Raw genomic sequence first — 13107 nt, 5'->3', positions numbered from 1 at the left:
TGCAGCAACATGACGGCACCAACAGAGGTTGTGGCCATGGACTTCACGCTGTTGGAGAGGACAACAGATGGATTTGAGAATGTCTTGGTCTTAACAGACATGTTTACCAGGTTCACCATAGAGGTGCAGACGAAGAATCAGACAGCTCACACTACGGCTAATGCCGTGTTTCAGTATTGGATCAAATATTATGGTTGTCCAGCAAGATTGCATTCTGAACAAGGGAGGTGTTTCGAGGCCAATGTGATCAAGGAACTATGCAATCTCTATGGTATCCGTAAAAGTCGCACTAGCCCCTACCACCCCCAGGGAAATGGTCAGTGTGAAAGGTTCAATCGTACGATGCATGACATGTTGAAAGCACTGCCCCAGGACAAGAAGTGGAAGGATCACCTGCCGGAGACCCACTCATCTACTGGGTACCCCCCGTTCTAACTCATGTTCGGGACTGATGCTTGCCTACCCTTTGATGTGCTTGGAGGTGAAGAACCCAGGGAGGCCACAGTCGACAATCTGGATGACTGGGTACGGGAGCACCACGAAAGGTTGAGCGTGGCCACAGACATTGCTTGTGCCACAGCCGAAGAGTCTTCAAGGAGAAGGAAAAGGACTTACGATAGAGGGACGTCTGGGGCCCTGATCCGGCCAGGGGACCGTGTGCTGCTTCGCAATAATAAACACAGAGGCAGAAACAAGATCCAGGATAAGTGGGAATTGATGCCCTACATTGTGGTGAAGAGGAACAGCGCAGAGCTGCCAGTATTCACTGTTCGACCAGAGGGAGGAGGAAACCCCAAAGTGGTCCACAGGAAGCAAATCAAACCCTGCACTTTCAACATCCCAGCAAGGAGACCGATACAGAGGCAAAGACCCCAGATGGGCACAGAGGAAAATTAGGTTGACCCTATCGACTCCATTTGGATTCTGCAGCCTTTGTTTTGGCATCTGTAGAAACTATGAGAATAGAAAGGTTCAGAACTTTTGTGAAACATCACAGCATACAGTGCATTCTGAAAATATTCAGACCGCTTGACTTTTTCCACATTTTGTTACGTTACAGCCTTATTCTAAAATTAATTAAATTGTTTTTTTCCTCTCATCATTCTACACACAATACCCCATAATGACAAAGCAAAAACATTTTTTTGTTTTGTTTTTGCAAATGTAAAAACGGAAAAATTACATTTACATAAGTATTCAGACCCTTTACTCAGTACTTTGTTAAAGCGCCTTTGGCAGCGACTACAGCCTTGAGACGTATTGGGTATGACGCTACAAGCTTGGCACACCTGTATTTGGGGAGTTTCTCCCATTCTTCTCTGCAGATCCTCTCAAGCTCTGTCAGATTGGATGGGGAGCGTCGCTGCACAGCTATTTTCAGGTCTCTCCAGAGATGTTAGATCGGGTTCAAGTCCGGGCTCTGGCTGGGCAACTCAAAGACATTCAGAGACTTGTCCCGAAGCCACTCCTGCGTTGTCTTGGCTGTGTGCTTAGGGTCATTGTCCTGTTGGAAGGTGAACCTTCACCCCAGTCTGAGGTCCTGAGTGCTCTGGAGCAGGTTTTCATCAAGGAACACTCTGTACTTTGCTCCGTTAATCTTTGCCTCGATCCTGACTAGTCACCCAGACCCTGCCGCTGAAAAACATCCCCACAGCATGATGCTGCCACCACCATGCTTCACCGTAGGGATGGTGCCAGGTTTCCTCCAGGAGTGATGCTTGGCATTCAGGCCAAAGAGTTAAATCGGTTTCATCAGACCAGAGAATCTTGTTTCTCATGGTCTGAGAGTCCTTTAGGTGCCTTTTGGCAAACTCCAAGCGGGCTGTCATGTGCCTTTTACTGAGGAGTGGCTTCCGTCTGGCCACTCTACCATAAAGGCCTGATTGGTGGAGGGCTGCAGAGATGGTTGTTCTTCTGGAAGGTTCTCCCATCTCCACAGAGGAACTCTGGAGCTCTATCAGAGTGACCATCGGGTTCTTGGTCACCTCCCTGACCAAGGCCCTTCTCCCCCGATTGCTCAGTTTGGCCGGGCGGCCAGCTCTAGAAAGAGTCTTTGTGTTTCCAAACTTCTTCCATTTAAGATTGATGGAGGCCACTGTGTTCTTGGGGACCTTCAATGCTGCAGACATTTTTTGGTACCCTTCCCCAGATTTGTGCCTCTACACAATCTTGTCTCTGAGCTCTACGGACCATTTCTTCGACCTCATGGGTTGGTTTTTGCTCTGACATGCACCGTCTACTGTGGGACCTTATATAGACAGGTGTGTGCTTTCCAAATCATGTCCAATCAATTTAATTTACCACAGGTAGACTCCAATCAAGTTGTACAAACTTCTCAAGGATGATCAATGGAAACAGGATGCACCTGAGCTCAATTTCGAGTCTTATAGCAAAGGGTCTGAATGCTTATGTAAATAATATATTTCTGTTTTTAGTTTTTAATACATTCTCAAAATTTTCTAAAAACCTTTTTCGCTTTGTCATTATGGGGTAGTAAGTGTAGATTGATGAGGAACATTTTTTATTTAATTAATTTTAGAATAAGGCTGTAACGTATCAAAATGTGGAAAAAGTCAAGGGGTCTGAATACTTTCCGAATGCACTGTAGTTGAAAAATATGTGCCAAATATAAATAAAAAATGGATGGTGTTAAGAGATAGATGGGAGGGGTTGAGTGGAGCTCAACCCCTCCCATTGTTAAAAACAACAAGATAACTAATGTAATATATACTGTGTCCATAAAATGTATTAGGTTCTGACATTTTGTTAAACAGCACAGTTACAAATATATGGCAAAATAGAAATCAGAGATAGATGGGAGGGGTTGATGATAGCTGAAGGATGGGATTAAAAACAAACAAAAGATAACTGTTGTAAAATTCATTGTATCCATAAAATATATATAGTATGTTTAAGCTGGAAGTAGAAGCCTAAGTGTTGTTGTCCATTAGTTTACATCAATTAGGGGAGGGGTGGTAGGGTTAGGGGAAAATAATAAAGGAACATATATTTTTAAAAGATATGTATATATATATATATATATATATATATATATTTACAAAAAATTATATGGGGGATTGGAAATGATGCAGACAATTACATTGATGGAAGCTACAATCTATATGCAGTATTAAAGCTGATCTAACCCCTAAAAGAAAAAAAGTATAAGAAGGGACTGTTAATAATGAACATTTAGGCCTAATTAGCCATTCAAAGGATAATAATATTACCGTGACAACGTTGCAGACTACTTGTATTATTTTAGTCCCTGCCAGCCCTCATACAGACTCCATGAACACAGTAATGGCTGTCATTCTTTATTTTTGTTTGTTATTGTGATATCTGAGATAAATGCTGTAAGACTGCTAGGTTGTATTGTTATGTTTTCATTGGTTGTCTTCAAGCTAGGCTACACGTGCATGTGAGGTAGGTTACAGTAGGCTATTCTGTGAACTGTGAAATTGTGCCTGTTGTGTTGTTGCCTAAAACTGACAATATATTTTCATTTTTTAAAGCAGAACTGTCTTTTCATGACTACTGCCTTGGGGAAATGGGCATCTCCGGCGCGGCTCACTCCTGGATTGCGTCCTACCTGACCGGTCGCTCCTACCAAGTGGCGTGGCGGGAAGCTGTCTCCGCACCACGTGCTCTCACCACTGGTGTCCCCCAGGGATCGGTTTTGGGCCCTCTCCTTTTCTCCCTATACACCAAGTCACTTGGCTCTGTCATATCCTCACATGGCCTTTCCTATCATTGCTACGCTGACGATACACAACTAATCTTCTCCTTTCCCCCTTCTGATAACCAGGTGGCGAAGACAACCAATGAAAACATAACAATACAACCTAGCAGTGGCGAATCGCATCTCTGCATGTCTGGCAGACATATCAGTATGGATGACGGATCACCACCTCAAGCTGAACCCTGGCAAGACGGAGCTGCTCTTCCTCCCGGGGAAGGACTGCCCGTTCCATGATCTCGCCATCACGGTAGACAACTCCGCTGTGTCCTCCTCCCAGAGTGCGAAGAGCCTAGGCGTGACCCTGGACAACACCCTGTCGTTCTCCGCCAACATCAAGGCGGTGACCCGCTCCTGCAGGTTCATGCTCTACAACATTCGGAGAGTGCGACCCTGCCTTACACAGGAAGCGGCGCAGGTCCTGGTCCAGGCACTTGTCATCTCCCGTCTGGACTACTGCAACTCGCTGTTGGCTGGGCTCCCTGCCTGTGCCATTAAACCCCTACAACTCATCCAGAATGCCGCAGCCCGTCTGGTGTTCAACCTTCCCAAGTTCTCTCACGTCACCCCCCTCCTCCGCACACTCCACTGGCTTCCAATTGAAGCTCGCATCCGCTACAAGACCATGGTGCTTGCCTTTGGAGCAGTGAGGGGAACGGCACCCCTGTACCTTCAGGCTCTGATCAGTCCCTACACCCAAACGAGGACATTGCGTTCATCCACCTCTGGCCTGCTGGCTCCCCTTCCTCTGCGGAAGCACAGCTCCCGCTCAGCCCAGTCAAAACTGTTCGCTGCCCTGGCACCCCAATGGTGGAACAAGCTCCCTCACGACGCCAGGACAGCGGAGTCACTCACCACCTTCCGGAGACATTTGAAACCCCACCTCTTTAAGGAATACCTGGGATAGGCTAAAGTATTCCTTCTAACCCCCCCCCCCCAAATTGTAAAGTGGTTATCCCACTGGCTATAGGGTGAACGCACCAATTTGTGAGTCGCTCTGGCTAAGAGCGTCTGCTAAATGACGTTAATGTGCCCTTGAGCAAGGCACTTAACCCTAATTGCTCCTGTAAGTCGCTCTGGTTAAGAGCGTCTGCTAAATGACTAAAATGTAAATGTATGTAAAATGGGTAGGGGTCCTAACCTGTCTTAGGTATTGGAATGTATTGCAGGTGGATGCTCCATGATATTAACCACATAATCTGAGGGGCTGCATACAGTGAGTTATTTTTTTACTTTTCACTCTATACTATTAGGAAAAGTGCAAATAATACTAAGTACTGTGGTGAGGTTAAATGTGTTGGGCAACAGGGACACAGCTGTGTTTGTTGCTCAACCTCCCAAGGCTAATCTGAGAAAAACTCTACAAAAACAGGTATTTCCTACCTGTTACATTTGGGCAACATATACTGAACAAAAATATAAACGCAACATGCAACAATTGTACTGAGTTACAGTTCATATAAGGAAATCAGTCAATTTAAATGAATACATTTGGCCCTAATCTATGGATTTCACATGACTGGGTAGGGGTGCAGCCATGGGTGGGCATAGGCCCACCCACTTGGGAGCAAGGTCCACCTACTGGGGAGCCAGGCCCAGCCAATCAGAATGTGTTTTTCCCCAAAAAAGGGATTTATTACAGACATTAATACTCCTTAGTTTCATCAGCTGTCTGGGTGACTGGTCTCAGACGATCCCGCAGGTGAAGAAGCCGGATGTGGAGGTCCTGGGCTGGCATGGTTAGTCGTGGCCTGAGGTTTTGAGGCTGGTTGGACAGACTGCCAAATTCTCTAAAACGATGTTGGAGGCAGCTTATGGTAGAGAAATTAACATTCAATTATCTGGCAACAGCTCTGGTGGACATTCCTGCAGTCAGCATGCCAATTGCATGCTCCCTTAAAACTTGAGACATCTGTGGCATGGTGTTGTGTGACAAAACTGCACATTTTAGTGGCCTTTTATTGTCCCCAGCACAAGGTGCACCTGTGTAGTGATCATGCTGTTTAATCAGCTTCTTGATATGCCACACCTGTCAGGTGGATGGATTATCTTGGCAAAGGAGAAACGCTCACTAACAGGGATGTAAACAAATTTGTGCACAAAATGTGAGAGAAATAAGATTTTTGTGTGTATGGAAAATTTCAGGGATCTTTAATTTCACCTCATGAAACATGGGACCAACACTTTACATGTTGCGTTCATAGTTTTGTTCAGTATAGTTTACTGAGTCATAGAAAACTTAGCCAATTATGCATAAAGGGAAGCGCAAGAGGTCAAAGTACCAGTATCTCTGAAACAGTTCTCTCTATAGGGCACCTGTAGGACTGCATCTTGTCAATGCTACAGTGCAGGGGTAGGACACCCTGGTCCTGGAGTGCCGCAGGCACTTCATGTTTTTGATTTAGCCGACTTGGAAGACGAGGTGTGTTGAATTTATGCAATCACTGAACTGATCAATTAGCTTAGTTGGTCGGGTGTGGTGACTAGTCGGAACAGAATCCTGCAGTACCTGGGGCACTCCAGGAACAGGGTTGCCTACTCCTGCTACAGTGGGTGCCATACATTGTTTAGCTGAACATCCAACTGAACATAACTGCAACTTGTATCCGTATAGCTAACAGTAAGTAACATACCAACAACTTTTTGTCTGTTCCTGGAAAAGTTAAAGGTTGTGAAAAAGAGAATACTGGCCAGTTTGCATTCATACCAGGGTCCTGGAGAGCTGCACGGGTGTAGGCTTTTGTTCCAGCCCAGCACTAACCCAACTGATTCACATCATCCAGTCATCCAGTTATCGCTCGGGGTTTGACACCTCTGTTTTATAAGGTACCAACCAGAACTGCAAATGTGAACACTGTTGGAAGTCTATGTGAAATACATTTTCTTGGATCTATTAATCTATAGGTTCTACTAGATGACTGTCAGTTCTACTGACTAAGCATAAACTGCAACATGCCATACTTTTTTATACACTGCTCAAAAAAATAAAGGGAACACTTAAACAACACAATGTAACTCCAAGTCAATCACACTTCTGTGAAATCAAACTGTCCACTTAGGAAGCAACACTGATTGACAATAAATGTCACATGCTGTTGTGCAAATGGAATAGACAACAGGTGGAAATTATAGGCAATTAGCAAGACACCCCCAATAAAGAAGTGGTTCTGCAGGTGGTGACCACAGACCACATCTCAGTTCCTATGCTTCCTGGCTGATGTTTTGGTCACTTTTGAATGCTGGCGGTGCTTTCACTCTAGTGGTAGCATGAGACAGAGTCTACAACCCACACAAGTGGCTCAAGTAGTGCAGCTCATCCAGGATGGCACATCAATGCGAGCTGTGGCAAGAAGGTTTGCTGTGTCTGTCAGCGTAGTGTCCAGAGCATCGAGGCGCTACCAGGAGACAGGCCAGTACATCAGGAGACGTGGAGGAGGCCGTAGGAGGGCAACAACCCAGCAGCAGGACCGCTACCTCCGCCTTTGTGCAAGGGGGAGCAGGAGGAGCGCTGCCAGAGCCCTGCAAAATGACCTCCAGCAGGCCACAAATGTGCATGTGTCTGCTCAAACGGTCAGAAACAGACTCCATGAGGGTGGTATGAGGGCCCGACGTCCACAGGTGGGGGTTGTGCTTACAGCCCAACACCGTGCAGGACGTTTGGCATTTGCCAGAGAACACCAAGATTGGCAAAATCGCCACTGGCGCCCTGTGCTCTTCACAGATGAAAGCAGGTTCACACTGAGCACATGTGACAGACGTGACAGAGTCTGGAGACGCCGTGGAGAACGTTCTGCTGCCTGCAACATCCTCCAGCATGACCGGTTTGGCGGTGGGTCAGTCATGGTGTGGGGTGGCATTTCTTTGGGGGGGCCGCACAGCTCTCCATGTGCTCGCCAGAGGTAGCCTGACTGCCATTAGGTACCGAGATTAGATCCTCAGACCCCTTGTGAGACCATATGCTGGTGCGGTTGGCCCTGGGTTCCTCCTAATGCAAGACAATGCTAGACCTCATGTGGCTGGAGTGTGTCAGCAGTTCCTGCAAGAGGAAGGCATTGATGCTATGGACTGGCCCGCCCGTTCCCCAGACCTGAATCCAATTGAGCACATCTGGGACATCATGTCTCGCTCCATCCACCAACGCCACGTTGCACCACAGACTGGTCCAGGAGTTGGCGGATGCTTTAGTCCAGGTCTGGGAGGAGATCCCTCAGGAGACCATCCGCCACCTCATCAGGAGCATGCCCAGGCGTTGTAGGGAGGTCATACAGGCACGTGGAGGCCACACACACTACTGAGCCTCATTTTGACTTGTTTTAAGGACATTACATCAAAGTTGGATCAGCCTGTAATGTGGTTTTCCACTTTAATTTTGAGGGTGACTCCAAATCCAGACCTCCATGGGTTGATAGATTTGATTTCCATTGATAATTTTTGTGTGATTTTGTTGTCAGCACATTCAACTATGTAAAGAAAAAAGTATTTAATACGACTATTTCATTCATTCAGATCTAGGATGTGTTGTTTAAGTGTTCCCTTTATTTTTTTGAGCAGTGTAGTTGCATTACGAAATAGCAGACAGCAGTGCAGTAAACGTAGAGCAGTACAGCATTTCCTGAAAGATTTAACACTGCATCATATTCTGCTTATGTTTACGCATGTTATATTATCAGTTTGAGAGAATTTATTCAGATATTTGACACACATACAGAGACAGAAAATCTGTTTTTATAGGTTCACCAAATGAAAGGTGACAGACGTAAGGTCACAGTATTGTCATTGTGTTCTAAATCTCACACATGTTCACTCCCACACAATTTTATCAGCCTTAGAGTTTTCCTTTCTGATGATGCTGGGAAACTCTGCGGTGGGCCGTGCGTCATGATGCGGCCGTTTTTCCACCCAGTACAGGCTGAGTCGCTGTTTTCCCTCCGATCTAAACTGTGTGTGTTAGAGTTTAACCATCATGATTCCATCCCAGTGTTGTCATGGTAGGAAAGACTCCAAATAATTGACTGGACTACAATCAGGTTGATTATTAAACAAGGGCTCTCACACTGAGCTGAGCCAGTCTAAGGTTTGTGTGTGAGTCTGTTTTCCAAGCCCTCTGATAATAGTGTGTTGACATCTACAGTTCCCAGCAATCACAAATGGGCACCCACCCACTGACTTTGTGTGTGTGTATTTCTCCATTTTCTTTCTCTCTGCATTGTTGGAAAAGGGCACGGAAGTAAGCATTTCACAAAATGTGATTTGAAGTGCGTGTGCATGTACATGTGTGTGTGCATGTGTATGCATGTGTATATGTGTGTGTGAAGATCAGTAAATACCCCTCTCACCCACAGAGCAGTAGCTCCCATTAGGGGCTGCACAGTATGTAGTTGTGATATGTTTCATCAGGATGGGATGTGGTGACAGATGAATCACTCTAACACTCCCGTACCATGAGGCTTTCTCTCTCTCGTTTTTCTCTTCTTTTATAAACAGTTTCCCCCCCCATTTCTCAGTCAGTGATACTGATTTACAGTCAGTGATATAAGCATCAAACAACAGCTTGAGAGATACTCTGCTTCCAGTTAGCTGGTTGATATAGGTCAGAGAGACAGAGGTCGGTACTACATGTCTGAACATGTTATAACAAACAACTATTCTCTTGATATCACCCAAGTGGTAAAAATATTGCAAGTTTTTCCAGATAACCTTTTACTTTTGAGGTCCCATATACAGACTAGCGTAGAACAAAATACATTGGCTGTTCACATTCAAGGTACAACACATTCAGAACAGTTAAACGCAACACATCTTCAGGTCTCAGGCATGGTTATTCGTCATCATCCCACTAGCATAGTTCACTGAACCACCTAGTGAGGACATGTAGATGCATTTTATGGGAATGTTGCATGATGGTCCCAAAAACTTTTTCATTACACATCAGGCCTTGTTATTGTTGCCATGGCAATCAAAGCCCTGATTAGTGTACCACTGATAGCTCTTTATCTGTTGGCAAGGGATACTCTCAAAGCACTTTTAACAGTTTTTTCAATTTATATCTTTGGCACATTATTACGTTGTGCATGTTCATTTATACAGTGATTATTATTCAACGGGTACTCACCTGGGATTTGAACTCACAACCTCTTGGTTCACAGTACTCAGGTCTTCCCACTATGTCACCATGTCTATGTCAGGTATTGGTTAATCTGACTATTGTCATCATTGATTTGATTGACTTATTTCAGCAATTTAAGGGCTTTCTGTATAGTTGTCTAAAGTTGGTGGGGCATGTTAAAATGTTTTAACGATACTCCTGAATCACTATGATCAATAAAATAGTTTTTCTTGCATGTACTTTTAACAGAGCTGAGATTGACTTCAAAGTGCATTCACCCTATTGCTTACACCTATCAAGTTGTTTCATCTACATAAGTAATAAATAAAATAAAAATAAATTGGTCATTTAGCAGACGCTCTTATCCAGAGCGACTTACAGGAGCAATTAGGGTTAAGTGCCTTGCTCAAGGGCACATCGACAGATTTTTTTCACCTAGTCGGCTCGGGGATTAGAACCAGCGACCTTTCGGTTACTGGCACAACGCTCTTAACCACTAAGCTACCTGCCGCCCTAGATAGGAGGGGTTAGGGCTTCTTCTGGACAGGACCTAACTATACTGGCCCAATAAGCACATGCCCTAGAGATATCCCTTATTGGGACATTTTAATTAGATCAGAAAGGTGTTGTAAATTATGCCAAATAATGACTAACATATTTTGCCTAAGAATGTGATAGTAGGGTGACTGCCCTAGCTGGTCTTGAACCCAGGCCACCTGCACCAATGACAAAAACCCTAACCACTGTTCCAATAAGGGATATCTCTAGGATGTGCTTATTGGGCCAGTATAGTTAGGTCCTGTCCTGTCCAGAAGAAGCCCTAACCCCTCCTCCCTGGGTACTTGTGTAGATCTGAAACAACTTGATAAGTGTAAGGCTCTAAGCAACAGGGTAAATGCACTTTGAAGTAAATCTCAGCTCTGTTAAAAGTACACTCAAGAAAAACTTTAAAACAGGTTAACATGCCCCACCAACATTAGACAACTATTTTGAAAGCCCTCAAATTGCTGAAATAAGCAGGCCTAAATCAAATCAATGATGAGAATAGTCACATTAACCGACACATGACACAGACATGGTGGCGTAGCAGGAAGACCGGAGTACCGTGAACTAAGAGGTTCCCAGGTGAGGACATGTTGAATAATGATTACTGTATAAGTGAACATGCACAAAGTGTACTGAATATGTATGTTGAAAACAGAAAATGTTAAAATCACTGTGTGTGATTATGCCTAACCTTGGCAACAGACAAAGATCTGTGAATTGATAAGTGGTTCACCAATCAGGGCTTTGATTGGCTTGGCAACAGTAACAAGGCATGATGTGTAATGAAACCCCAAAATTTTTTGGGGGGGGGACGTTTCTTCAGGACCATCAGGCAACATCCTGACAAATGATATACAGAAATGTTCTTGCAACGTTCCCATGAAATGTGTCTACAACATTAATATGTTATATCCTGAGAACATGGCAACCACGTTCTAGGTATGTTCGGTTTGACATTAAGGGAATATTCTCCTAACCCTCAGAAAACTGGACAAATGAATGTTCTTGCAACGTTCTCATGAAACGTGTCTAGAACATTAATATAGGATATTCTGAGAACATGGCAACCACATTCTGGGTATGTTCTGTTTGACATTAAGGGAATGTTTTGCTAACTAACGCCATTTATTTATTATTATAAAACGTGCTAAAAAGGTTCTCAGAAGGGTTTTGCTAACATAGAATGTTCCCCTAACTAACACAAAACTGGACACTCAAACATAAGGGGAACATTACAAAAACACTCTCTCTCCCTAGAACTGTTAGCTGGGTAGTGACCATTCTGCAGAGCTGCCTCCAGAACAAGATTCATGACAAAAAACACTAACTTGCCCCCCATACATCCCCCCATCTGATGTCTGAGAGAGGTGTGTGTTTGTGTGACATGTTTTTGATGTCACTGAGTCATAGTGAACCTGCAAAAGTGCATCAAAGAGAGAGAGATGGGGGGAGGAGAGGAATAGAGAGAGCATGAAACCAAGCATCTCTGTAAGCACGATTCAATGGAAAATAAAAATGTGTGTGCGTGTTATTTTGTTAAGCAGACAGCTGAGAGTTGAGGTTAGTGGAAATGATGGGTGGATGCAGGTCAGTGCTGGATCTGTTCCACATACATACACACATTGGGAGACCCCCTAGGACTGTATGTGCCAGTTCCTCCCACCCTGATACTGGGAGACCAGACCTGACTGAGTCTGAATGGACATTATGCACATACTATTAGTGGTATGCCATCTTCCCCCCCAGAGATGGGGAGAAGGCCCATTCCCCAGTGGTGTTGTCCATGGGACTCCCCCTGTAAGTCTGTCTGTATCTGACAGCTCCATCTCAGCTCGAACTCAAAAAGTTAGCTTTTTAGTTAGCTATTCTGTTCTGGGAATTCTTCCCCTCAACAAAGATTGACTTACCGTTAACAGACCCCCTTCGTGACATTATTAATCATCAGAACTATGATGGACTGTATATATGCCACCATTAAAGGATTAATAACACCCAACGCCTCTCAGCACACACACACAATATTCAGGCCAGCCAGTCACAGGTGGAAATTCCAGAGTTCAGTTTGATTAGAAACTATGAGGTCATGTGAGGCTACCACCACCACTCATCCCACACAATGCCTTTCATACGCTCTGTTTTCTCTCCTCTATCTATGCATCCTTCTCTATGATTATAAACGTATTTCTCTCTTTTAATCTGTCGACGCCACAGCTGACCACAGGCCGTTTGTGCGAGATAAAAAAAAGAGACAAGAGAAGAGGGAGGGAAGGAGGAGAGGAAAAGTGGTGGCATCGGTTGTCTCATCTGGGGTCTGTATCATAGAGATAAAGCACTCTAGTGCCCAAAAGCCCATTTTAGCATTGGCAGCACCAGTGAGGACTTTCACCATGTTGAAGTAGTCGACTTGGTGGGACTTCCTATGGGTTAAGGTAAGATCACATAATTCCATCCAGGTCATCAGGAGGGATCAGCCAATGAATTATACTCATGAGTATGCAGGTGGCAGTAAATTGCCAACCTTGGCTTTATACCTGCTCAAACAACACACTCCAGGTGGCAGTATGCAACCTTTCAAGTTTGTTTGCCAACTCATAGAAATAGTAGAAAATTGACTACTTCAAAAAGGAGATGGCCTCAATGGCGCTGCCCATGCTCTCATGGGGAGAATCTTAATTGCATACTTCTCGCGTCCTCTCTCCTTCTCAAAATTCAAACC

The sequence above is a fragment of the Coregonus lavaretus genome, assembly GCF_964263955.1.
Source record: "Coregonus lavaretus genome assembly, chromosome: 21".
NCBI classification, from domain to species: Eukaryota; Metazoa; Chordata; class Actinopteri; order Salmoniformes; family Salmonidae; genus Coregonus; species Coregonus lavaretus.
This window is presented reverse-complemented; position numbering follows the sequence as displayed.